Source organism: Myodes glareolus, chromosome 13, assembly GCF_982192425.1.
Source record: "Myodes glareolus chromosome 13, mMyoGla1.1, whole genome shotgun sequence".
NCBI classification, from domain to species: Eukaryota; Metazoa; Chordata; class Mammalia; order Rodentia; family Cricetidae; genus Myodes; species Myodes glareolus.
The window spans coordinates 1,296,622-1,323,512 of record NC_142038.1 but is presented as its reverse complement, the minus strand read 5'-3'; positions in this window follow the sequence as shown (position 1 = coordinate 1,323,512).

Here is a 26,891-nt window from a genome sequence, read left to right as displayed (position 1 = left end):
TTGAAAACAGTAGAACAATCATATTATAATGCTTAAAATGTCAGTAGAATAAAGCTGTGCAGTTTTACTCATTTTAAAGCAATTACAAAAACAAGAAAGCCATTTTTGCTTGCAAGGCAATTATTTTTGAGAGGTCAAGCCCTCAGGTGGAAGCTGCTCAGAGGCCTTTGATATTCACAAAAGCAATGTCCTAAGTTCTAGTTATAGTCACTGATCACTTTGCATAGCATGTCTAAATTATTACAGAAGTGATATAACAAACTTAAAGAAGTGATATTACAGACCTATCAAGGGCACTTTACATTTATTTAATGGCATTCTTAGTCTTTAAAATTAAAATGTCAGGTCAGTAAAATATTATTCTTAAATAATATCATTATCTTTCATATTCATCTTTACAAAGAGATTCTCCCATTCTTTTGTATCTTAAAGCATCAATTTAAGGAGGATGGACACAGACCTCTTGGGAGTATGGCTCAGCTCCATTACACAGCAAGTGGTCGGGCACTTGCCTAGTGGCACAAGGTGCTGGCTTCAATCGCCAGTGCAGAAAATAAAAGAAAAGTAGTTGAAGAGAGAGGGGGAAGGGAAAAGGTGAGGAGAAAACAAGAGAGAGAAAAAGAGGCAAGGGAAGTATGAGGAAAATGAAAACTTACTGCTTCCAACATTTACAACAGAACTCTAGAAGAAAGGAAAATCTTTAAGTACTGTTGTGAGGAGGGGCCACTTGTTGGTTCCTGGCTGCTCAGCCCCAAAATGATCACTTAGAAACTATATTATTTAAAGCACTGCTTGGCCCATTAGATCTAGATTTTTATTGGCTAACTCTTACATATTAATATATATAAAACCCATCTCCATTAGTCTGTGCATCACCACAAGATAGTGGCCTACCAACAGAGTTTCAGTGTGTCTGTCTCTGGCAGTGGCTACTCGAATTCTCTCTGACTTTGCCCTTCTTTCTCCCAGCATTCAGTTTAGTTTTCTTCACCTAGCAAAATTCTGCCCTGCTATAGATCCAAAGCAATTGCTTTTTTTTTATTAATGGTAATCTCAGCATACAGAGGGAAATTCCACATCAAAGTACTTCATCTCCAGAGCATTTTAAATGTGTGAGAGGTTCTCATTTTTTCTCAGATTTAACAGGAAAACAGCAGAAAGTACTAAGTGCATTTCTTCCCCCACAGTTCTCTATAACCACCAAGACAAACCTGAAGGAAGGCAAATTCATGGATATAAATGTTCAACTGGCATTTATCAACTAGAATTGCACCTAGAAGCAATGGTCAAAGCTTGGGAAAGAATCCTCTGCTAATTTAAGCCTGGAGATATTCTCAATGATGAATAAATAGTATTTGAAAGACCGTCCTTTTATATCCAGATATCCCAAGAAACAATTTCAGTAGTAAGACAAAACATGACCAACCTTCAGAACACTGTAGCAAGTGCCAAAGAGAAAGAGATTTATCAAAATCTGGAAATCTCTATGTTTGAGTAGGCTGGACTGCCAGTCACTGTTACTTCTCAATTACTAGTTTGTTAATTTCTCAAACTACAGGGAACCTAAATGGGATGAGTAATATGTCTGAGGCTATAAATATAAGAGATAATAGTTCTTGATTTTGTTACAGTCAAATTTTCTAGGTTGCCCTTCTATTGTCACTGGAGCTAGCTATTATTCTAGAAAATATTGCAAATTATTGAAAGATCCATTTTAGAAAAAAAATCTATCAACTGTTTGGGAATTTTATGGCTCACCTCATTTTTAATGTGGATGGTATAAGTTCTTTAGTTTGTATCTGTAAAAGAGGAGACTCTAATCAGACAGTTTGAAGTAGGACAATCTTGATGATATTTTCTTCCTCATTTATGATAATTTCTGCAGTTGGTTCTCAGCTTAGGTATGTCTTTTCCTCTCATTGAACATTGAGAGCTACATAAGATTCAAAGGAAAACTTAGTAAAGAATATCCAAAGGGGAGGGAAAGAAGAAAGAAGAGAAGAAAGAAATGGGAAGAAGAATAAAAGAAAGAAGAAAGGAACAAACAAAAGATGGAAGGAAGGAAGAAAGAAATTAGGGAAACTAAATCTTTATGTCCTCTGTGCATTGTAGCCTGAACTGTTAAACCTGATGACCTAAGTTCAATTCCAAGAACTTACATGGTAGAAGAAGAAAACTGACTGCCTCAAAAACTGACTTCCTCTGACCTCCAAACACACACCTTCACACAGGCACACACACACACCCCATACACACACACAGTGTAACAGAATGATTCTTTGTTTTTATTCTAGACACACTAGTGGAACTTAATATGCTTTGTGGCCTTGCTCTGATTTCTCACAAAGGCCAGACCCATCAACATCTCTTGCTTTTGTTTGTTTGTTTACTAGGTGTACAAATGTGTTAACAATAATTACTTTATAGATTCACTTATAGAAAAAATCATGGTTAAAATGTTCTATGTGGAGTGACTCTCATTCTAGACTTTCTCCCCACTATATAACACGTTGAGCTGGAAGGAAGCCATACATTTGGTGGTTCTTCTTAGGAGAGACCGAAAACTAATACAACTTTAATTAGGACAAACATATGAGACAGTACTCAATGTAAAGATTGCTAGGCAAGATTCTTCACAAGCCTGCTAAAGCCACAGCTCTTCTTGCTCGAGTTGGCTCTCATTATTCATTCCTATACACTACTACAAAGGCATCAGTAGTCCTTGACTTAGTGAAAGAGAAAGAAGACAAAATTGGGATCCTTGCTTCTCAATCATACTAATCAAGATACCCAATATTTCTTGATAGTTTTGCAAATTCTCCTTTAGATCTTACTGTGATTTTAAACATCATTACTATAGCTTTCCCAAAACTCACCATCATTTTGTACAGAAATAAATTCAAGGGATGACCTTGTAACATAAGTTCTGTTCGTGAACATCATGATCATCCTAAACAGGATAAATGTGCATTTTGTCTAAGTATTGATGACATTAGCACAGAAAGAAAACCTACAAGATTAGATAGAATGAATGTCTTAGGAGTTAAATAAAAGAAACAATGTTTGAGTTCCTTTATGCAGTATGCAATCCTAAAAGAGTTAGCCTTGTTGTAGCTACATGTCTACTCACATGAACTTAAATGTCATTAAAAAACGATCTGTGAATCTTGGGGAGATGTCTCAGTTGGTAAAGAGGATGTTGATCTTCAACTTTGATACCAAGCACCCAGGAGCATGTCAGGAACACTGGTACATTCCTTTTTTTGTATATATTCATTTTTATTCAATTTACATATCAATCACGGTTTCCCTTCTCTCCCCTCCTCTGCTTCCACCACCAACTGCCACCCTACGCCATCCACTACTCAGAAAGGATAAAGCCTCCCATAAAGAGTCAACATGGCCTGGCACATTCAGTTGAGGCAGGACCAAGCCCCATCCCCCACATCAATTCCGAGCAAGGCATCCTACCATATAGAATGGGCTTCAAAAAGCCAGTTCATGCCGGGCGGTGGTGGCATGCACCTTTAATCCCAGCACTTGAGAGGCAAAGGCAAGCAAAACTCTGTGAGTTTGAGGCCAGCCTGGTCTACAAGAGCTAATTCCAGGACAGACTTCAAAGCTACAGTGAAACCCTGTCTCGAAAAAAGAAAAAAATTGACAGTTCATGTACCCATGTATCAGAGATAGATCCTGGTCCCGCTGGCAGGGGTCCTACAAACAGACAAGGCTACAGAACTTTTGCTCACATGCAGCAGGCCTAGTTGGGTCCCATGAAGGCTCACCAGCTGTGGGTCTAGAGTCTGTGAGCTCCCACAAGTTCGGCCCCAGGCTTGAAGAGCTATGGTACATGCTTGTAATACCAACACTACAGAGGCAAACATAGAAGGCTCCCGCCAATTTAGCCTACCTTGTTGAGTGAGCCTTAAACTCTGTCTCAAAACAAAGTGAACAACTCCTAAGAAATGACACCAAAGGTTGACTGACCTCAACATACATGTCAATACCTACATACGTATTTGTACCACATGAACATACATACAGCACACACACACACACACGAGAGAGAGAGAGAGAGAGAGAGAGAGAGAGAGAGAGAGAGAGAGAAAGAGAGAGAGAGAGAGAAGAATTATAAATTAAGATATATTTTAATTTTATTTAGGGAATCAGATCCTCTGGAGATTGGGTAACAGGTAGTTGTGAGCCCCCTGGTATGGGTACTGAGAACTACTCAGTTTCTCTGTCAGAGCAATACATGAATTTAACCAACAAATCATCTCTCCAGCCCCTAGAATGATAATAATGAGGAAAAATATATGTCCATAAAAGTACAATGTTTAGGCATAAATGTATTGGAAAATAAAACCAAAGGTTAGTAACACAAATGAAAATCCAAGCACAAAATATGCAAAGATATGAACAGTTAAAAAAAACAACAACAACAAAAAAAAACCCTTAAAGGTCCAGAAAAATGGGGGAGTGGATGACTGGGTAAATTTATTTGCCATCGAACTGATGACCTGAGTTCTATCCCAGAATCCACATGGTCGACGGAGAAAACCACCTGTCCTATTACCTCCACATATGCGAACACAGATGAATTAATTAATGTAAGAATGTAAATATCTTTAAAATAATCAATGTCAAAATGCTTTAGATATTTAATGGAACAACGAATGAAAACAATCCACATATCTGTAAATTAAAACAAAAAGTAAAATGTTTAAATTAGGAAGTAACAGTTATAGACAAAATTTAAAAATAAATAATAAAAACTAAAAGATCATGGAATATAATTGACAAATACCTAGTGGCAAATTAAATTGTATTAAATGGAGGAGAATATTCAGTAATATCGCTGAAAAAATTTAAACATGTGTTTTCTTGAATTGAAAACTAACAAAATCATTGTTAGGTAGAATGAAATATCAAGAACACAGAAAAAGAAGTAAAAAGGGCACACCTGGAACCCGTGGGAGCTGCACTCAGGTTCACAGACTGCACTGCAGTCAGACAGCCTCCTCTGTGCACAGAGACTCCTTGCAGGGGGCACTGGCTCGAATGTGGTACAAAGCCTTGATCTTCCCTCTCTACTGCTGGCACACGCTTCACCTGTCACTCCTGTGGGTTAGGAGTGCACATCCCACAAGAGCATCTGGGCCAAATGACAAGTAAACACATCAGTCACCCCTTGTACTTAGGCCAGCTTCACTACAGAAATAAAGTGTAAAAGAACTGCTAAAATGGCTATATACGATAGTCAGCATAAATCCAACAATGGCTGTCTGTAAGCTAGAGGTACTGGGAACCCAGGAGCTATTCATTCCATGAAGTCAGCAGCCACATCCGTCTGGCGCTGAAGGTCTCAAAGATTCTTGGAGAGTCATTGATCTTCAGCCCACTCTAGAGGGCCAGTTTGGAGTCTGGTTCAGGAGGAAGCAACAGCAACAAGAGCAACAGCAACAGGGTGCAGGCACCAGCAGCACAGGTCGCTGCAGACAGGCAGGCAACTCTACAGCATGACCTTTCCTAGAACCTCTTCTATCTGGCCACAAGCTGGAAGGTGCTACCCACTCCAGGCTCCAGCAGGAATACAGTCCTTCCTGTCAATGCCCACCCAAGCTCCCAGAAATGTGTCTTTTGGTTCATTCTGGATCCAGTCAAATTTCCGATCAAGATTGACAATCACAGTAAACAGGACTCTAAACAAAATTATTCATGGAAACAGTGTGTTAACAACCCAGCACAATAAAGTTTTCACATAAAACTCAATTAACAGCTCTTACCTAGTGTCTCTATTACTGTGATGAGACACCATAATCATAGTAACTCTTATAAGATAAAACATTTCATTGAGTGGCTTACAGTTTCGGAGGTTCAGTCCGTTGCTATCATGGTAGAAAATGCAGCAGACATGGTGCTGAAGAAGTAACTGAGTCTTCCATCTTGCAGGCGGCAGGAAGTGGTCAGAGGCACTGGACGATATCATGGTCGTATATGAGACGTTAAAGATCATCTCCACAGTGACATACTTCCTGCAATTAGACCATACCTTCTCTAACAAAGCCACATCTCCTTTTGGGAGCCATTTTCTTTCAAACCACCACATTCCACTCCCTGAACCCCAAAGACTTGTAGCTATATCATAATGTAAAAATTCATTCAGTACAGATCAGAAGTCCTTGTAGTCTATCACAGTCTCAAACTTCTTTAAAAGTCTAAAGTTCAAAGTCCCTTCTAAGATTCATGCAAACTCTTAACTTTAATCCTCTGTAAAATCAAAGAGCAGATCACAAATTTCCAACATATAATGGCACAGGATATACATTATCATTCCCAAACCTAGAGAAGGTCAGACATACTGGATCAAAGGAAAACCAAAATCCAACTGTGCAAACCTTACACTCTGCATCTCCTTGTCTGATGTTAAAGCACTCTTCAGATCTCCCACACCTTTCAGCTTTGTAGACTGTAGCACTCCTCTTTTTCTTGGGCTCTTTTCACTTCCTGTGAGCAGTTTTCCTTGGCAGATCTCTTATGGATCTGGAATCTCTAACATCTTGGGATCTTCAAGGCAATCCAGGCTTCAACTTCACAGCTTTTCACAATGACCTCTTCAGGCCTCCATGCAGGGACACCCCTGACACATGCCTGGCCTCAGCAGCTTTCTCTAGTCACAGAGGAAGGTTCCACAACCCTTTCTTTTATCCTTCACTCTAAAATCAGAACCATGAGGCCATAGCTTCAAATTCTTCTCCTTGCTGGGGCTGAAATATGCCCCCCTTGTTCAATTACATATAAATATGCTTTCCATTTTCCACGGTTTCTTGGTCTGTAGACCAGGCTGGCCTCAAACTCAAAGATCTGAGTTTTCACATCTGGTCTTAAAATCCAGCCTCTGCCTTCCAAGTGCTGGGATTAAAGGTGTGCACCACTATACCTAGCTCTAAGCTTTTCTTTAATTCTTTCTCACAAATTGAAAACTTAGCTGGATGTAATCTTTCCCTGAGGTTACTACTCCCTTTATTCTCTTTTTTAATCAATCTGTTTATCGCCTCAAACACAGGATTCAGCTTCATTCCTTTTCCTGGTAATCCTTTTCCTTCTCAAATTTTTTTTTAAGCAAGAAACATATAACAAAAGTTTTACTAAACATTTAATTTCAAGGAGTCTAGATAATGTAGAGGGTAACTACAACTATCTAATCTTTAACTCCATCAAAGATCTGAGAAGGGAAATAATTTTACTCAAGCGAGAAACTTCCGAAATGTGCAACAAATGAAAGAGACAAGTGATTACCTGGGCAATCACCCAATGTCTCGTTTGCAATGTTGAGTCAATCAACTTTGGCTAAGGCCTAAGCTAACTGACATGCCATTTTTTTAAAAAAAATTTACTTATTTATTCATTTATAAGAATTTCCACTTCCTCACCTCCTCCCAATACCCTCCTGCTCCCTCCACTCCCTCTCCAGTCCCAAGAGCAGTCAGGGTTTCCTGCCCTGTGGGAAGTTCAAGTTTCTACCCCCCCCCCTTCCAGGTCCAGGAAGGTGAGCATCCAAACAGACTAGGATCCCAAAAAGCCAGTACATGCAGTCGAAACAAGACCCAGTGCCATTGTCAATGGCTTCTCAGTCAGCCCCCATGTCAGCCACATTCAGAGACTCCGGTTTGATCACATGCTCGTTCAGTCCCAGTCCAGCTCGCCTTGGTGAGCTCTCATTCGATCAGTCCCTGGGTGAATGCACCCTTCATGGTCCTGACTTCCTTTTTCATGTTCTCCCTCCTTCTACTCTTCATTTGGACCTTGGGGACTCAGTCCAGTGCTCCAGTGTGGGTCTCCATCTCTATCTCCATCCATCGCCAGATGAAAGTTCTATGGTGACATGCAAAATATTCATCAGTATGGTTATGGGTCAAGGCCAGTTCAGGTACCCTCTCCTCTGCTGCCCAGGGAACAATCTGGGGACCTCTCCTTGGGCCTGGGAACCGCTCCAGAATCAAGTCTCTTGCAAACCCTAAAATGGCTCGCTTAGTTGAGATATACACCTCCCTGCTCCCATATCCGTCCTTCCTCCCTCCCCGCATCCCATTCCCCCAAGCTATCCCCAATCCTCCCCCTCTCCCTTCTCTCTAGCCCTCTCCCCTTACTTCCACCCCTCCAACCCCTACCCCCTCCCCGTGCACCCAAGTTTGCCTGGCAATCTTGTCTACTTCCAAAATCCAGGAGGATAACTATATGATTTTCTTCAGGTTCACCTTCTTATTTAGCTTCTCTAGGATCACGAATAATATGCTCAAAGACCTTTAATTAGGGCTAGAATCCACTTATGAGTGAGTACATACCATATTCCTCTTTTTGGGTCTGGGTGACCTCACTCAGTAAAGCGTTTTCTATTTCCATCCATTTGCATGCAAAATTCAAGATGTCATTGTTTTTTACTGCTGAGTAAAACTCTAATGTGTATATATTCCACACCTTCTTTAACCATTCTTCTATTGAGGGGCACCAAGGTTGTTTCCAGGTTCTGGCTATTACAAATAGTGCAGCTATGAACATAGGTGAATAAATGCTTTTGTAGTATGATAGGGCATCTCTTGGGTATATTCCCAAGAGTGGAATTGCTGGGTCCTGAGGGAGGTTGACTCCCAGTTTCCTGAGAAACCGCCACACTGATTTCCACAGTGGCTGCACAAGTTTGCATTCCCACCAACAATGGATGAGTGTTCCCCTCACTCCACATCCTCTCCAGCATAGGCTATCATTGGTGTTTTTAAGTTTAGCTATTCTGACAGGTGTAAGATGGTATTTCAAAGTGGTTTTGATTTGCATTTCTCTGATCGCTAAGGAGGTTGAGCATGACCTTAAGTGTCTTTTGCCCATTCAAAGTTCATCTGTTGTGAATTCTCTGTTCAGATCAGTAACCATTTTTTAAATGGGTTAATGAGTGTTTTAGTGCCTAGTTTCTTAAGTTCTTTGTATATTTTGGAGATCAGACCTTCGTCTGATGAGGGGTTTGTGAAGATCTTCTCCCAGTTTGAAGGTAGCCTTTTTGTCTTACTTATAGTGTCCTTTACTTTACAGAAGCTTCTCAGTTTCAGGAGGTCCCATTTATTCATTGATTCTCTTATTGTCTGTGCTACTGGGGTTCTACTTAGGAAGTGGTCTCCTGTGCCTATATCTTGTAGACTACTTCCCACTTTCTCTTCTATCAGATTCAGAGTGGTGAGAATATTGTTGATGTCTTTAATCCATTTGGACTTGAGTTTTGTGCATGGTGATAGATATGGATCTACTTTTATTCTTCTACAGGTTGACATCTAGTAATGCCAAAGCCATTTGTTAAAGATGCTTTCCTTCTTCCATTGTATACCTTTAGCTCCCTTGTCGAAAATCAGGTGTTCATACGTTTGTGGGTTAATATCCGGGTCTTCTATTTGATTCCATAAGTCGACTTCTCTGTTCTTATGCCAATACCAAGCTGTTTTCAATACTGTAGCTCTGTAATAGTTTGAAGTCAGGGATGGTAATGTCTCCAGAAGTTCCTTTATTATATAAAATTGTTTTGGCTATCCTGGGTATTTTGTTTTGCCATATAAACTTGATTATTGTTCTCTCAAGGTCTGTGAAGAAGTTTGATGGGATTTTGATGAGAATTGCATTGAATCTATAGATTGCTTTTGGTAGAATTGCTATTTTTACTATGTTTATTCTCCTAATCCAAGAGCAAGGGATATCCTTCCATTTTTTCTGGTATCCTTTTCAATTTCTTTCTTCAAAGACTTAAAGTTCTTGTCAAAGAGGTCTTTCACTTCCTTGGTTAGAGTTACCCCAAGATATTTTATGCTATTTGTGGCTATCGTGAAAGATGATGTTTCTCTGATTTCCCTCTCTGCTTCTTTATCCTTTGTGTATAGGAGGGCCACTGATTTTTTGGAGTTGATCTTGTATCCTGCCACATTAATGAAGGTGTTTATCAGCTGTAGGAGTTCTTTGGTAGAGTTTTTGGGGTCGCTTATGTACACTATCATATCATCTGCAAATAACGAGAGTTTAACTTCTTCCTTTCCAATTCGAAACCCCTTGATCCCCTTATGTTGTCTTATTGCTATTGCTAGAACTTCAAGCACTTTATTGAAGAGGTATGGGGAGAGTGGACAGCCTTGTCATGTTCCTGATTTTAGTGGAATGACTTTGAGTTTCTATCCATTCAATTTGATGTTAGCTGTTGGCTGGCTGTAAATAGCTTTTATTATATTTAGGTATGATCCTTGTATCCCCAATCGCTCCAACACCTTTATCATAAAGGGGTGTTGAATTTTGTCAAATGCTTTTTCAGCATCCAGTGAAATGATCATATGGTTTTTTTCTTTCAGTTTATTTACATGATTGATTACATTGATAGATTTGTGTATGTGGAACCAGCCCTGCATTTCTAGGATGAAGTTTACTTGATGATAATGGATAATTTTTCTAATGTGTTCTTGGATTCGGTTTTGCCAGCATTTTATTGAGAATTTTCGTGTCGATGTTCATGAGTGAGATTGGCCTGTAATTCTCTTTCTTGGTTGTGTCTTTGTGTGGTTTTTGTATCAGAGTAACTGTAGCTTCATAAAAGGAGTTTGGCAATGACTCTTCTGTTTCTATATTGTGAAATACATTAAGGAGTATAGGTATTAGCTCTTTCTCGAAGTTCTGGTAGAATTCTGCATTGAAACCATCTGGTCCTGGGCTTTTTTTGGTAGGGAGATTTTTGATAACAGCTTCTAATTCTTCACAACTAACAGGTCTATTTAGATTGTTCACCTGTTATTGGTTCAACTTTGGTATATGATACTTATCTAAAAAAATTGTCCATTTCTTTTACATTTTCCAATTTTGTGGCATACAGGCTTTTGTAGTAAGATCTAATGATTCTCTGAATTTCCTCTGTGTCTGTGGTTATGTCCCCCTTTTCACTTCTGATCTTATTAATTTTCATGTTATCTCTCTGCCATTTGATTAGTTTGGATCGGGGTTTGTCAATCTTGTTGATTTTCTCCAAGAACCAGCTTTTTGTTTCATTGATTCTTTGGATTGTTTTCTGTGTTTCTATTTTGTTGATTTCAGCCCTCGGTTTGATTATTTCCAGTCTTCTACTCCTCCTGGGTGAATCTGCTTCTTTTTTTTCTAGAGCTTTCAAGTGTGCTGTTAAGTCTCCAATGTGTGCTTTCTCCATTTTCTTTAATTGGGCACGTAGTGCTATGAACTTTCCTCTTAGCACTGCTTTCATAGTGTCCCATAAGTTTGAGTATGTTGTGTCTTTATTTTCATTAAATTCAAGGAAGACTTTAATTTCTTTCTTTATTTCTTCCTTGCCCCAGGGGTGATTAAGTAGTTGACTGTTCAATTTCCATGAGTTTGTTGGCTTCCTGGGGGTAGCATTGTTGTTGAATTCTGACTTTCATCCATGGTGATCTGACAAGACACAGGTGGTTACTAATATTTTTTTGTATCTGTGGAAGTTTGCTTTGTTACCCAGTATGTGGTCAATTTTCGAGAAGGTTCCATGAGCTGCAGAGAAGAAGGTATATTCTTTCCTATTTGGGTGGAGTGTTCTATAGATGTCTGTTAAGCCCATTTGATTCAATACCTCCAATAATTCTCTTATTTCTCTGTTAGGTTTCTGTCTGATTGAACTGTCCATTGGTGAGAGAGGTGTGTTGAAGTCTTCTACTATTAGTGTGTGTGGTTTGATGACTGCCTGAGTTCTAGAAGTGTTTCCTTTACATAAGTGGGTGCCTTTATGTTAGGGACATAGATATTCAGGTTTGAGACTCCCTCCTGGTGAATTATTCCTGTTATGAGTATGAAATGTCCATCTCCATCTGTTCTGATTGATTTTAGTTTGACGTCGATGTTGTTAGATATTAGAATGGCCACACCCACTTGTTTCTTAGGTCCATTTGCTTGGAAAACCTTTTCCCAACCCTTTACTCTGAATAGGTATCTGTCTTTGTGATTGAGGTGTGTTTCTTGTAAACAGCAGAATGTTGGATCCTGTTTTCGTATCCAAACTCTAAGTCTTTGCCTTTTTTTAGGTGAATTTAGTCCATTGATATTAAGTGATATTAATGACCAGTGGTTGTTGACTCCAGTTATTTTTTGGGGGGTAGTAGAGTGTATGTGTTTCCCTTCTTTGAGTTGTGCTTGTGAAGGGTCGCTAGATGTCTGAGTTATTGCAGGCAATGTTGGGAATGTTGAATTCCTTGGGTTGTGATTTTTCTTCTAATATTCTCTGTAAGGCTGGATTTGTAGCTACATATTGTTTAAATTTGTTTTTATCCTGGAATATTTTGTTTTCTCCGTTGATAGTGATTGATAGCTTGGCTGGGTAAAGTAGTCTGGGCTTGCATCCATGGTCTTTTAGTTTCTGCAGTACCTCTATCCAGAACCTTCTGGCTTTCATGGTTTCCATAGAGAAGTCTGGTGTAAGTCTGATAGGTTTACCTTTATAAGTTACTTGACCTTTTTCCTTTGCAGCTCTTAATATTCTTTCTTTAATCTATATGCTTTGTGTTTTGATTATTATATGGTGAGGGGATTTTTTTTTGATCCAGTCTATTCGGTGTTCTGTATGCTTCTTGACCCTTCATAGGAATATCGTTCTTTAGGTTGGGAAAGTTTTCTTCTATAATTTTGTTGAATATATTTTCTCTACCTTTGATCTGCAATTCTTTTCCTTCTTCTACCCCTATTATTCGTAGATTTGGTTTTTGTATTATGTCCCAGATTTCCTGAATGTTTTGTGATGAGAATTTGTTGGATTTGCTGTTTTCTTTGATCAGAGTGTTTATTTTCTCTATGGTGTCTTCATAATCTGACATTCGTTCTTCTATCTCTTGTATTCTATTGGTTATGCTTGTTCCTGCAGTCTCTGTTTGTTTACCTAGATTTTCCATATCCAGCCACCCCTAGGTTTGTGTTTTCTTCATTGCCTCCATTTCAGTTTTCAATTCTTGAACTGATTCCATTACTTGTTTGATTGTTTTTTCTTGGTTTCCCAGGGTATCGTTTATGAATTTACTCATTTCTTCAAACTTTTTGTTATATTTCTCTTCCATTTCTTTACTCATTTCTTTAATCTTTTTGTTATATTTCTCTTCCATTTCATTAAGTGATTTATTCATAACCTGTTTAAGGGACTCTATTGCTTTCATAATGACACTGTTTTCCACTTCTTCCAGAATAGGGTGCTCAAGTCCATCTGTAGTAAGATTGCTGGGATCTGATGCTTTCATATTGTTTTTCAGATTGTTGGAGGAATTCTTGCCTTGGCACTTGCCCATCTCTTCCTTCATATGCTCTCCAATGGCTCTTCCCTCTGCTGGGTCTTCTGCTACAGGATCAGTGTCCCCTTGCTGGCCAGGAATCTCCCTGCCTGCAGTCCTACCTTGCTGCAGGCAGGCTATTAAAAGAAAGGAACTCCCTCCTGCCTGGTTGCACTTACTGCCCCATCCCGGCGGTGCCCACACAGGCTGGGTTGGAGGATTTTATGCCTCGAAAAAGGGAGGGAGGGAGAAAGGAAAGGGGTTCCTGGCTGAAAGCAGGGATGGGGTAGGAGGAGCTCCTTCTCAAATTTTATGTTTTGTATTTTTTATTGCTTATCTTGCTCCTATTCATTATAAATCTTATAAATCTTCATTAGCTTTATCACTAATAACCACATGACAGAGCCTATACTAGGCTGTTTGAGGTTTCCTATACCAATGGAATTAATCCAAAATTCTTCACTTATCTTCAGGCAAACTCGTTGGGCAAGAGCAAAAAGCAGCCATTTTCTTCATCAAAATATCACAAGAAAGATCTCATGGCCACATCTAACATTCGTCTCCTCTAAAACCTCTTGGTCCAGGAACCCACAGTTCAAATCCCACTCAGCCCCCACTACCTTCTGTTCTTCTACTAGTATGGTCTAAGAAGTGAATAATACATTCCATTGTTTTCCTAACCCAAAGTACCAAAGTCCAAATTTCAAACCAAAGTATGGTCAGGTCTACTACAGCAATACCCCAGTCCCTGATATGAACTTCTGTCTTTTTTTGGTGTTGTTGCTGTGAAAAGACACCATGACCTCAGAAACTTTTATAAAGGCTTTTATTGGATGTCTTACAGTTCCAGAGGTTTAGTCCTTTTTCATCATGTTGGGACATTACGGCATGCAGGTAGTTGTCATGCTGGAGCTGAGAGTCCTACATCTTGATCCGTAGGCAACAGTAAGAGAGCTGTCTCACTGGGTGTGACATGAGCATATATGAGATCTCAAAGCCTGCCTCCACAGTAACATACTTCCTCCAACAAGACCACACCTACTCCATGAAGGTCACATGTCTTAATAGTGGCACTCTCTTTGGGGACCATTTTCTTTCAGATCACAACAGCCCTACCAGCTGTTATGCCCATGAATCACAAAAACAATGGCCAGTATGTTACAATAACACTAAGCATGCATTGATGGAACACATACCTTGGCAGTAACCAACAGCTCTCTGATTAGCCTGAAGATCTGTTCAATAACAGAGAAATCACACCTAATACTGAAGGCCTTGATAACTACCAGGTAAAGTCATGGACCTTGGAAGGGAAGCTACAGCCACCATTTTATTAAACCAGTACAATCCCTACATATACTCTAAATATTCACCCTTATATTCACAGATAAGTGTGGTCCTCATTCACCATCAAAAAAATTTCTCCTTTTGACAGATAGAGAACATTAAAAAAAATCACAACCAATCAAAATGCAGAGCTGTGGAGCCCATTTGTAATGGCTATATCCAAAAAGAAATTTCCCACCTAAGGCTCAGGAAGCATTGTGACAGAGGTGCCAAGAAGATTAATAAACATCAGAGGATCAGGGAATTTGCTTTGAGAATATGTCTCCTAGAAATGGCAGAAGCTATATCCATAAATTCTCACCAACTTGACTACCTAAGCATGAGCCGGACAAGCACATCAACAGACTTGCCAAAGGCCTTAACCTCATACAAGCAACTAAGGAATGTTAAAAATGGGGAAAACTAGTCTTCTCTAGAGAAAAGTACACCAGTTGGTTATCTAATAATAAATATCAGCCCCAAAACATACATACAAGCAACATTATACATACAAAGAAAGCAGGTTATATACGGGAAAATATATGTGTATGCATACAAATATTTATATTAACAATAATTTAAAATCAGGATGTGAATTTGGGAGAGAACAAGGAAAGGTATATGGAAGATTTTAAATGGAGGAAAGGAAGGAGAAACAATATAATTACATTGTAACCACAAAAAATAAAAGAAATAATTTTTATAAACTCCACTGAAGTCTTGAGTTTCCTATAGTGATTATTCAAACCATCAAGAACTCTCATACCTTTTATTTTACAGGAAGGAGGAAAAAATTATTGAAGTAACAATATTAAAATACTTTATTCCAATAATATCATAAGGAGGTCTGGTGAGGAAAGCTACTTTATAAAATTAAAACTCTACTCCATAGACCCCAAACTCAGAGCACTTCTAAGGCTTTGCTATAAATCCATGCATCAGAGTTAAACAAAACTCTTCTATTAACAAGAAGAGGGTGTGTGAGGTCCTTCTGTATATGTGTTGCTTTTATTGGTTAATGAGTAAAGAAGCTGCCTTGGTCTGTGATAAGGCAAATCACAAAAAAAAAATAAATAAATAAACTGAATGCTGGAAGAAAGAAGGAGGAGTCGCAAGAAGCCATGAAGCCGCCGCTGCAGACAGAGGCACTAGAACCTTTCCAGTAAGCCACAGCCATGTGGTGATACACAGATTAATAGAAACTGTTAATTGAAGATATAAGAGTAAGCCATAAATACACTTAAGTTATTGGCCAATCAGTATTGCAAATAATATAGTGTCTGTGTGTTTATTTCATGGTCTGGGCAGCTGGGAATAAACAAGCGGCCTTCTACTACAAGAAGGGATGTCAGGAATAGGTGAAACTGAATTAAATATTCCAAAGTGTATTGCACAGATAGCAAAAAATAGTGTGTCCCATTTTAGCCTTTTCTACACTGAATATTCCCATTGAAATATGAAATATATATATATATGTATATATATATACACACACTCAAAATTAAGACATAATATGTGACATATTGCCTAATTATCTGAAGGCATTTGAATTTAAGATTTAATAATTTCCCTTTTCATTACATAGTATCATAGACCTGTATGAAAAATAATATGATTTCTCAATGACTACATATTGTTTGTAAATATCCTATAAAGGAATTTTAGCAGAATGAAAATGAGGCCCTTTGTCTCTGTAAAGAGAACGCATGGGAAAGGAAAATTAGAAGTAAACCCCTAACTGCAGGACTCTTGTTATCCCTTCCAGAGGCATTTTCTAATATTTTGTATGATGAATCTCCATTTTTTTATTCCATGCTTATTTTTTCCAGCTTTTCTCAGTGGTAAGTTCTTCTTAAGCCAAAAATCATATTTTCTTCATTTTTTTAAATTTAGGCTTTTCTTTTTGAGGGTATTTGTTTGTTTGTTTGTTTTCAAGACATGGTTTCTTTGTGTAGCTTTAGAACCTGTATTGAAACTTACTCTGTAGACCACGCTGCCCATGAACTCACAGAGATCTCCCTGCCTCTGCCTCCGAAGTGCTGGGAATAAAGACATTTCCACCACCACTGCCCAGTTAATTTAGCCTTTTCTAACTAAATTCATAGGAAACATTAGTCTAGTAAAGTGAAATGTAAATTTCAAATCATAATTCAAAACCTCAAGTACTCCCAAGAGACTGGGGTTTTAGTTCATTAATAAGCACTCTTGAGGCATGACTGAAGACCCAGGTTCAATCCTCAGTACTGCCAAAAGGAGAATGTGCCTGACAATTAATAGACAACAAAGACTAGATCATCTAACTCCATGATTTTGAGCCTCCATTTCCACATGTAAATGATTCCAATGCAGTTCTCACAGAATGACTATGAAAATCTTAATGTATATGAACCCATACGATTCTATATTCTGAATATTGTATTATTAAATGAATTAGAGAATCACTACTGATATTTCAATGATTCATTGAATACAACATGGTGGCATAATTTTCTAATTGATTTTTATCACCTGTATGTCATCAAATGTATGACAGTAATTATGGATAGCTTTTACTCTCCTGAAGTGCATAAAGAACTAAGACTAAGAATCTAGTGGGTGATGTACAGCCAGAGACAGCCAGAGGGCTGAGCAGGCAGATGAAGGCACTGAGAAAGAAAGAAGGGATGCTCAAGCCCATTGTTTTCAACAAGTTTCTCCCTTCCTTTGTCCTTCATATTTCATCGTCTCACTTAAAAACAAAGCTGTTGGGGTGAAGTCAGTGCTGTCATACAAGCTGATAACTCCTTGAATTCAGGATTTTCAAAGCCTCATCCAGGAGTCTTTCAAAAGCATACCCTTGATTTTCCATTAAAATTCAATTTGTTGATTTATGTATTTCACGATGAGACTTCAGAGATCATTTTAAGAAATCAAAAGCTCTATTTTTTGAGACATGGTTCTTTGAAACGCTGATCCATCGAGTGCCCTCTGGTTTTCAAATTTGGTTGCTGTTCCTTTTTAAAAAATATATAAATTCTGTAAGATAAAAAAGCACTACTACCTGTGTCCCCTTTGAAGACAAATCTTTTCAATATTATACTCTTAAAATGGCAAATTTATCTTTTAACTGATCTAAAGAATTCAAAGAAAGTTAACATATGCTTTTTCAAGATCATAAATGTTTCTTTTTTTGCACGAGGATCAGAAGAGAAACTTGATTGCCAAAAATACTTTTAGAATTCTACTATATGTATAGATCACGGGGAAAAGAAAAGGTCAAACTGAGATTTCTGACAGATAAGAAAGATGAAAGAACACACTGAAGATCCATTGGAGCCGTGGTCGCCAGAGAAACGATAAGCACTCACATTAAATGTCATCGGACACTCAGGTCACTGTTTATTTAGACACTTGTGCTTCTTTTGTGAGATTCATAAAGGGAAGCCAATACCTCAAAAGATTTTTTTTGGTCTCAGGGAAATAGCTAAAAAGAGGCTGATTTTTTAATGAGAAGTAACCAAATCTGAACCACCAGAGGTATTAAAACCAAGTGAATTTCTGCACTCCAAAAGTCATGATCTTTACTAAGAGGAATTATTGTTATAAAAAATGAGTTCCTCTAGATGTGAGTTTGCCTGGTCTCTATTCACAACGAAAACTTTGAAGCATGCGTAAAGGCACCTGGGGGAAATCTGAAAATTGATAGTTGATGAGGTTGAAGAATCTTTGTTTGGTTATTAAAAAGTGGTTGCTTATTTTCAGCTATGAAAATACTGGAGCAGTATTGCTTTTTAAACAGAATTTGCCCTTGTAATATAGATGAAAATATTTTAACAAATGTTACTATGTCTAAGATTTACCTCAAAATAATTCCCAGGTCAGGGAAAACAAGATGAAAATGTTTGGGAATGTAGCTAAATCAAAACTGGCCATACATTGATAATCACTGATTTGAAATAAAGGTTCATGGTGGTATGGTTTCAAATATAAATGATTAGACGTTTTATTAATAAAATTTTATAGTACTCCTTTTGTATTGTTTTTATTTCCATGGTTCAAATTATCTGTAGTTAATAATGGTCTGAACATATTAAATGGAAATTTCCAGAAATAAAGAGGTCGCACATTCAAAGTGTGCACCATTCTGAAGAGAATGATAACTCATACTTCTATCCTGCCTGGGATAGGAATACCTCTTTTGTTTAATGTATCCACATTACAAATACTACCTACTCATCAGTCACTTTGAAGTTATCGACTGCCATAGCATTATTTAGGCATAATATAGGCGTGCATGTCTATATTTCAACTAATCTTTATTTAATAGTTGCCTCTAAGTGCAAGAGTAGGGTCATAAAAATGATACCAGGACATGCTACACAAAGGAGAGGGTAACTCTGGTATTATGTTGCAACACTACAGGGTCTAAAGATGAAAATAGAATACATATATTATGTACTACGACTGGAAGATTGAGGAATGTACCACAAGTCTTAGATACCTCGTGAAGGATAAAACTAAATAGAACTACCATTTGATCCAGCTGTACTACTCCTGGGTGAAAACCAGATGGAATCAAAGTCAGTCTGCAGCAGAAATACAGCACACCTAACTATGAGAGTGAAAATGATCAGAGGACATCATAAGCATACATGAAAATGTCAGGCTGAAACACATTATTTTGCAATTAATAGATACTAATAAAAATCAGCCTAACATTTTCTTATCTAGTACAAATATATCTGCAAGTATATAGCTTATTACACACTTTAGTATATTGCATATACTATTATATATTAGTCACATACGATAAACACAAATAATTTGAAACTTATGCCAACTATACAAAGACAGATATACTCTATTATTTCTAAAACATATTCTCATGACTTTATATAATGTGAGCATAGATATTGGCACCCTGAAACACAATTCTACACAAGACTACTGACGACTGCTCCTCACTCAAAATTCACATTATCATCATTCAGTAAGGTGAGGCTTTTAAAAATTAAGTTTGTTCTTTGACATATCGTACATATTACTCTCATTGCCCACAGTCCATTATCTCTCACACCTTTGTCAATCCTTCATTCCCTTCACAAACCTCTCTTCCATACTCGCGGTTCTTGTTTATTTGTTTTATTTCATGGCCCAGTAGGACTGTGTCACCAAGGGTTTGAAAACTGTTCACTGCAGTCAGGTAGGCTCATCAATAGATATGAGGATAAAGAATCTGTTGTTTCGGGCTGGAGAGATGGCTCAGAGGTTAAGGACACTGACTGTTCTTCCAGGGGTCCTAAGTTCAATTCCCAGCAACCACATGGTGGCTCACAACCATCTACAATGAAATCTGGTGCCCTCTTCTGGCTTGCAGTCATACATGGAGGCAGCACACTGTATTGTATACATAATAAATAAAAAGTCTTAAAAAGAAAAAAAAAGAATCTGTTGTTTCCCTTCTCCCAGAATTTATCATTTCCTGATAGTTCAGTGGGAATGGGCAGGACTGAATGAGCCCCTCCCAAGACACGCTTGACTTTGACTGCTCAGCCTTGTTCAGACACAGTGCAGGCAACCACAGATGCTGTAACATAATTGCAATGGTTGTGCCTACCCAGAAAAGGCATTTTCTAGCCTTTTTCCATATCTCCCAGCTCTTACGTTCTTTCTGCCTCCTTCTCTGATGATGTTTCAGGAGGTGCCTTTTAAAGTGACGATGGGGGTTTCTGGGACAGCACTGGAGAGATGGAACATTGGTTAAGAATGTTTGTTGGTCTTGCATGGGTTTGCTTCCCATCACCCATATTGAGTGACTCACAATCACCTACACTCCACATCTAGGGGATCCATTGCCATCTTCTGGCCTCTATAGGCAGCCACACATATGTGCACATACACATTAATAAAATATTGATAATAAAATGAGGCTGAAAACAAACAAACAAAAAATAACATGCTCACCCAGGCAGAAAGCCCTGGGCAGAAAGAAAAAGCATGAAACAGCCCAGGTCCATTAACATGAGGGTGAGAAAAAGATTCACATGCCAGCCCAGGGCTCTTCACCCTGGGCCAGGAGGAGAAAACAGAAGCACACCTGCACTTTGCAGTGATGGATGGTTGGGCACTATTATGATAAGCAAACATAGTGTGGTATGGAAGACAGAAAGAGATAGAATGGGCCATGTCCTGTGAAGAGAGGCAGATCTGAAGATGTGAAGGTAATGAGGCTAAAGTGGGTGGTTTTTGCCACCTGGGCCGTGGTGATATCCAGGCCTGGGCTGCTGCCAAGGGCCATGTCTGAGTCTGTGGAGCTGCCATAACCACAGTCTGTGTTGATGTCCATAGCTCCTGTTACCACCAAAGTCCAAGAGGAAAGGACTGCACAGAGTTGGCCCTGCTCTTTCTGGCTACAATACTAGGGAGAACTGGCCATCCCCTCACCAGTTTCAACACTAGAGAGGGCAGGCCCTGAACCTCTCCTGGGCAGCACAGTATAGCTGACACCATTGAAAGGGGTGTGAGTGAGCTGACTCCTGAGAATGTGAGCTGAGTTACCGGGCCCCACCCCTCAGCTGCCATAAGGTAATGTGGGCCAGGAAAAGAATGAACCACACACACGCACACACACACACACACACACACACACACACACATACACACATACACAAACACACACCTGCACATACACCTTGGAGCCTATGGCAGGTGGGAGAGCTGGCCCTGAGGTCTCAAGAGCAAGAGAACTGGTCCTGCCTCTCACCAGGTGAACCTCACGTGGACGAAACAGATCTGCCCCAAGTGGTTTAGATGTCAATGAGCCAGCCCAGAGGGCAAGAAAACAGGAGAACTGGCCTCTCTTCTGAGCCTTCCTTCGAACCACATAGGGGAAGCTAGCCAGGGCAGTACAGGAGAGCTCACCCTGGTAGTGAGGATGAGTTGGCCCATCCCAGCATCCAATCCATCTATGATCTGCTGGAGCTTGTGAACGGGCTTGGCCTGCAGACCCAAAGCTACAGGATCTCCATGACACAGGACAACAACAGGCTATCCAAAAAGAGTCCCAGTGTGGGCCCAGTATTGACAGTGTAGCAGAAACCACAGCCACGAACCAGAATCATGACTCATTACAATGAACCCTTGCCAGTGAAGATGTATGGTCTAAAGGGTGTACCGGGTGACCCACTGTGTCACGCTACAGCTTCCACAACAAGACTTTTTTCCTTTTTTCTTAAATTTTGTTTGGTTTTGCATTGTGGACCCCATGGATACCTCCCTTTTCAAATATCTGCTTACATTGGTATAACTATATTCAAAATCATATTTTATGTCCAAAGCAATGGAGAAAAGGAGAGGTGGTAAGACAAACAAAAAAGCGACTAAAATCTAGTACTGGATGCGTAGCACCTAACTATACAGGATCTCTGGAATAAAAAGATACCACTAAATTATATAGAAGTATGTGATTTATTTCCTATATTTCTATTTACTTTAGGGTCCCTGTCTGTTTGGTTCTGGGATGCTTCCACTAGGTCAATCCTAGTGAGTATATTTCACACGAGGTGGCAGATGAAAGCAAAATAAAAAGGGTAGATTCGAAGTTGACCTGAAAAATCTTCACTTTTTTATTGACATTTTTAATAACCACATTCTGTAGTTATATTTTCTTATTTCAAATGGATCAACTCGTTGTGCAATGCTCACATCTCTGAACAGGACAAGAAAAATCACCATTCATTCAGCTCATCACTAGCTTCACTTTGCATGAAATGTAGCCTGCAAAAATTCACATTGTTTTCGTCTCACCCTGTGTTGCAAGCAACTGCGGGAAGCAAAATGTTAAGATTCATCAGTTAATCGATGCCTTGTACGTTAAAACCTCAGCCTCTCTCTTCACGGCTAACCACACGTTTAATCATTGTCACGGTGCTGTGTAATCCGGGAGTGTGCCGTGCACTCATCAATAAATATTTCATGCTTCTCTTTGGAGGCTGTTTTCTGTTACCTGTAGAACGCCTGAGAGAGAGGGTGTTTTTATTGTTCTTTGCCTTTGTAAACACAGATAGTAGCCATTAGCACACCGTTTATCATCCAGTTTAGAATGAATTTGATTGTTTTCCTGATTTAACATATAAATATAAAGAAAATTTTTTATTTGGCCTCTATATGTGTTTCTAAAGTGCTACAGAGTGGTTTTGTCTTGCACAATGGTTTAGCTATCGTTTGAATTATTAACAGCTCCTCAGAGGAGTTCCTATAATGGCCTTGTTGTTTAAGGGTGTCTTGTCACATTCATTTTTAAAGGTAGGGTAATGAATATGGAGAGAACAAAGCTGGTCCTCTCACAGCTGTTTTCTGAGATGTTTGTCAGACTCCAGCAAGCAAACAGCCCTGAGACCACACAAAGTAAAAGCAAGATTAAGTCTAAGTCACCCTTTGATCTCAAATAATGCAACGGTAGCAGGAACAGAGAGGTTTTTTTTTTTCACTAAAAATTTACTTCCAGACCTGAGCACTATGAATGGAATTAACACACGACTAATATTTCTCCTGTGCAAAGTAACTCTGGATTGAGAATTAATTGAAATGTTCTTTAACAAGAAAAGAAAAATCCAAGATAGTTAAACTTCCTTTCTTGAGGTTAAAAAAAAAAGGAGAGAGAAAGAAAAGTGAAGTGAATTTCCCTGACAGTTATGTGGAGATGAACACTTTAAAACGGCAGGTTTCTGTCATCACCGTTCTTAAGAGCCCCTTTGCCCTATACTAAATAGCTGGAGAAAACACAAAGCACAGGATTCATTAGGCTGGAAACATATTGTCCGTACAGCAGGATAGAACGACAGTTTCACAAACACAGCCAGGGAAGGCACACTTTACAACCCAGATTTTCGACTTTTAACCTGGAAACTAAACAACAAAGGCAATTTCTGTTTGCTCTGCTCCCTTTCAAACAGGAAAGAAAGCAATATCTGCTTCGTTACCAAACAGAGCAGGCAATATTTTATATTGCCATAGTCAATTATGTGAGGCTGGATAACCTTTCCCCGCTATTATGGTCTTCACATCTTTCTGTGCTGATGTTGCCAACAATGCAGAAGTCCCTTCAAAGCTTCTCTGCGGTTGTGGAACGAGAAGACAGCTGGTACTGAGATGGCCGCACTTCTCATTTGCAAAACTGGGGCAGTGCACACCAGAAGACCCTCACTGGAGGCTTGAAGGTACCCATCTAGCTCTCCCCTCTCTCCTCTTCCTGAGTAAAGACTTGTTAACTGAAACAATAAACAAAATATGCCTAAAAGCTTTCACTGATAGCGGTTAACACATGCAAAAAAACTCAATTTTTAAAAAAAGGCAAAAAATGAAATCTTCCAATTTATAGTATTTTTATTTTCAAAGGTACAACTCTGAGATAACTCTACCACCAAACTGGAAACATAGATTCATGAATTCATCAATCTTTTTTTGTTTAGCTTTGTTTTGTTTTTTGGTGCAGTGTTTCTCTCTGTAGCCCTGGCTGTCCTGTGCTTTGCAAACCATGCTGACCTCAAACTCACTGAGATCTGCCTGCCTCTGCCTTCCGAGTGTTGGGATTAAAGGCGTGTGCCACCGCTGACCAGCAAATTCATCAATCTTACTTTAAAAATCCATTAAACCCTGGATGAAATCATTTTTGTCTTTTTTTATTTATTAAAAATTTCCATTTCCTCCCCACCTCCCATTTTCCTCCCACTACCCTCACTCCCCCTCCCCCTCCCTCTCCAGTCCTAAGAGCAGTCAGGGTGCCCTGCCCTGTGGGAAGTCCAAGTTCCTCCCCCCTCCTTCCAGGTTCAGGAAGGTGAGCATCCAAACAGACTAGGCACCCACAAAGCCAGCACATGCTGTAGAATCAAAAACCAGTGCCATGTCATTGGCTTCTCAGTCAGTCCTCATTGTCAGCCACGCTCAGAGAGTCCGGTTTGATCACATGCTCATTCAGTCCCAGTCCAGCTGGCCTAGGTGAGCTCTCATTAGATCAGTCCCACCATCTCAGTGGGTGGACACACCCCTTGCGGTCCTAACTTTCTTGCTCATGTTCTCCCTCCTTCTGCTCTTCATTTGGGCCTTGGGAGCTCAGTCCAGTGCTCCAATGTGGGTCTCGGTCTCTATCTCCATCCATTGCCAGATGAAGGTTCTATGGTGGTATGCAAGATATTCATCAGTGTGGCTATGGGATAAGGCCAGTTCAGGCACCCTCTCCTCTGCTGCCCAAGGACGTAGCTTGGCACATCTCGTTGGACACCTGGGAACCCCTCTAGAGTCAAGTCTCTTGCCAATCCTAAAATGGGTCCCTTAATTAAGATATCTACTTCCCTGCTCCCATATCCACCCTTCCTCCATCTCAACCACTGGATAATACTTGCAAATCCCATGGAGTTTCAATTTTTAGTGAATTGTGACGTGAGTCATTTTGACAAGTGGGCTCTATTTAATGCATAGGTGAACTATTGCTTAAGTTTTAATAATGTACAATTTCCATTCTCTGAAAACATCACACAACATGTTTTGATCATATTCACTCCCCAGTTCCCCCCAAATTCTTCCCAGATCTACCCTCTCCAGAACTCCCTTCACTGTGTGACCTTTATTTTTTTTGTAAGACACTATCTCCCAGAAAACACACTGATCCTCTGAGTCTTACCATCTTTCTTCCCGTTCTACAATGTCCTCTGGGCATTAGATACAGGGGTTATATTGTAAATGTATTAACAGGGGCCAGGCAGCCTAGAGTCAGTTGTTCTGTGCCCTTTGACTTGCTGTGCCATTCTATAATAGTATCTGTCTACTACAAGAAGAAGCTTCTTTGATGGGGGGTGAGACCCACACTTGTCTGTGGATATAAACACAAGCATTTAGAATGCAGTTAGAGGTTATACTTGTCTAGGAAAGGGACAGCAATAGGGGGTCTCTTTGTGTTCTATTGCCTCACCAGACATGGGTGTGTGGCTGGATTTTATAGTGTTAGGTATGGATTGCCTCCAATTGAGCAGGCTTAAGTTTTATAGGGTGGCTGCTGGTTACTCCCAGGGCATGAGTGTCGCTATTGCACCTTTGGGGATTTGTTGTCTTGCTAGTCACTGTAGGTTGTAGGTATTGAAACTGGATAGGACTATTGGTTGCTTTTTCTTTTGGCAGCTTGCATATCTCCTTCCATTGCTATGAAAGCTAGTTTCTGGCGATATGACGAAGAGCTCCAGGCCTTATCCAAATAGATTTTTCCAAGTCCTATGCCCAAAGTGTGTGCCATCTTTATCAGTCAGGCTTTATCTTTCTGGGATGCAATCGGGGGATAGAGCAATAACCTATATAGTTTCTGAGATCTCTAAAAAAATTAAACTCCATAGGAAGATTGGTAGTTTAAGTGGGTTTATCCAAAACAAAATATAACATCAGTCTAGATGGTGAGTTGGAACGTGGAGCGATAGAATAGTAGATGGTGCATTTAGCTATTATGATCCACACACTAAATTGTTTTCTTAATCTTTCATTATGTCTCTAAATCCAGCCTAACCCCACTTAATATTGTCCTTAATTTTTCACAACTTAGAAATATGTTGAACAGACCTGTTTGCACATTTTCAACTTAGCTTCTATGAAGTCATAACTTATCTGAGGTGATCCAAATAACATTCACCAGAAATGGGTTCAGAATTTTCCCCTTCTAACCTTTAGGCCAATGTTCCTTCTTGTATTTTCAAGCAAATTTGGGAAGGAACAAATGTTCACATTAAGAACCTACGCTTCCATTGGGCACTGTATTTCACATGCTCCCAGGGGAAAGCGGGAATTGTTGCTAAGCTTTGTGCAAATTAAACAGAGTGGGGCTCTCATAAAATGATTTTGTGCTGCTTATGCCATATTGCTTTGCTTTTTGAGACACATCGCTTATAACTTGTACAACAATTCCCTAGATTTTAGGGGAAAATGGCAAATATAAAATATCTGTCATGAATCATACATACTGAAAACTCTGTATTAAATGGAAAACCTAATGTGGTTATGTTTAAGCACTGCAATATATTCATGTTCAAAGGCCTAATTGAGCAAATAACTCTCAGACATAAGATAGATTCACAACAGGGAACCGAAACAAATAAGCTTTTATTGAGCCCTCAGTATTGAGGTTTTCACAAGGAATAATGAAATAGCCCAGAAGAAATTGTGGCCTGGAAGGAGAGCGTTTCATACGCAGTGTTGGGGACACATTTTCTTAAGAGGCGTCCTACAACACTTCTGTTT